Here is a 2,401-nt window from a genome sequence, read left to right on the forward strand (position 1 = left end):
GCCCGTGAGCCATGGCCGCTGAGCCTGCATGTCCAAAGCCTGTGCTCCACAATGGGAGAGGCCACAACAGTGAGAGGCCCATGTACTGCAAAAAAAAAAAAAAAAAAAAAAAAAATCTTAATGTGATTTATGTCAAAGCATGTTCTTCCTATGTTTTCCTCTAAGAGTTCTATAGGATCTGGTCTTACATTTAGGTCTCTAATCCATTTTGAGTTTATTTTTGTGTATGGTGTTAGGGAGTGTTCTCATTTCATTTTTTACATGTAGCTGTCCAGTTTTCCCAGCACCACTTATTGAAGAGACTGCCTTTTCTCCACTGTATATCCTTGCCTCCTTTGCCACAGATTAGTTGACCATAGGTGCATGGGTTTATCTCTGGGCTTTTTATCTTTTTCCATTGATCTATGTTTCTGTTTTCGTGCCAGTACCATACTGTCTTGAATACTGTAGCTTTGTAGTATAGTCTGAAGTCAGGGTGTCTGATTCCTCCAGCTCTGTTTTTTTCCCTCAAGACTGCTTTGGCTATTTGGGGTCTTTTGTGTCTCCATACAAATTTTAAGATTTTTGCTCTAGTCCTGTAAAAAATGCCATTGGTAATTTGATATGGATTGCATTGAATCTGTAGATTGCATTGGGTAGTATTGTCATTTTCACAATATTGATTCTTCTAATCCAAGAACATGGTATAGCTCTCCATCTGTTAGTAACATCTTTAATTTCTTTCATCAGTGTCATAGTTTTCTGCATACAAGCCTTTTGTCTCCCTAGGTAGGTTTATTCCTAGGTATTTTATTCTTTTTGTTGCAATGGTAAATGTGAGTATTTCCTTAATTTCTCTTTCAGATTTTTCATCATTAGTGTATAGGAATGCAAGAGATTTCTGTGCATTAATTTTGTATCCTGCAACTTTACCAAATTCATTGATTAGCTCTAGTAGTTTTCTGGTGGCATCTTTAGGATTCTCTATGTATAGTATCATGCCATCTTCAAACAGTGACAGTTTTACTTCTTTTTTCCAATTTGTGTTCCTTTTATTTCTTTTTCTTGTCCGATTGCTGAGGCTAGGACTTCCAAAACTATGTTGAATAATAACAGTGAGAGTGGACATCCTTGTCTTGTTCCTGATCTTAGAGGAAATGCTTTCAGTTTTTCACCATTGAGAATGATGTTTGCTGTTGGTTTGTCACATATGGCCTTTATTATGTTGAGGTAGGTTCCCTGCATGCCCACTTTCTGGAGAGTTTTTATCATAAATCGGTGTTGAATTTTGTCAAAATCTTTTTCTGCATCTATTCAGATGATCATATGGGTTTTATTCTTCAATTTGTTAATATGGTGTATCACATTGATTGATTTGAGTATATTGAAGAATCCTTGCATCCCTGGGATAAATCCCACTTGATCGTGGTGTATGATCTTTTTAATGTGTTGTTGGATTCTGTTTGCTAGTATTTTGTTGAGGATTTTTGCATCTATGTTCAGCAGTGATATTGGTCTGTAATTTTCTTTTTTTGTAGTATCTTTGTCTTGTATTGGTATCAAGGTGATGGTGGCCTCATAAAATGAGTTTGGGAGTGTTCTTTCCTCCACAATTTTTTGGAAGAGTTTGAGAAGGATGGGTGTTAGCTCTTGTCTAAATGTTTGATAGAATTCACCTGTGAAGCCATCTGGTCCTGGACTTTTGTTTGTTGGAAGATTTTTAATAACAGTTTCAATTTCATTCCTTGTGATTGGTCTGTTCATATTTTTTATTTCTTCCTGGTTCATTCTTGGAAGGTTATACCTTTCTAAGAATTTGTCCATTTTTTCCAGGTTTTCCATTTTATTGGCATAGAGTTGCTTGTGGTCGTCTCTTAGGATACTTTGTATTTCTGCGGTGTCTGTTGTAACTTCTCCTTTTTCATTTCTAATTTTATTGATTTGAGTAGTCTCCCTCTTTTCCTTGTTGAGTCTGCCTAATGGTTTCTAAATTTTGTTTATCTTCTCAAAGAACCAGCGTTTAGTTTAATTGATCTTTGCTATTGTTTTCTTTGTTTCTATTTCATTTATTTCTGCTCTGATCTTTATGATTTCCTTCCTTCTGCTAACTTTGGGTTTTGTTTGTTCTTCTTTCTCTAGTTCCTTCATGTGTAAGGTTAGATTGTTTATTTAAGATTTTTCTTGTTTCTTGAGGTAGGTTTGTGTAGCTATAAATTTCCCTCTTAGAACTGCTTTTGCTGCATCCCAAATGTTTTGGATCATTGTGTTTTCATTGTCATTTGTGTCTAGGTATTTTTTGATTTCCTCTTTGATTTCCTCAGTGATCTCTTGGTTATTTAGTAACGTATTGTTTAGCCTCCATGTGTTTGTGTTTTTTACATTTTTTTCCCTGTAATTCATTTCTCATCTCATAGCGTTGTGG

This window comes from Stenella coeruleoalba, assembly GCF_951394435.1.
Source record: "Stenella coeruleoalba genome assembly, chromosome: 5".
In the NCBI taxonomy this organism is placed as follows: Eukaryota; Metazoa; Chordata; class Mammalia; order Artiodactyla; family Delphinidae; genus Stenella; species Stenella coeruleoalba.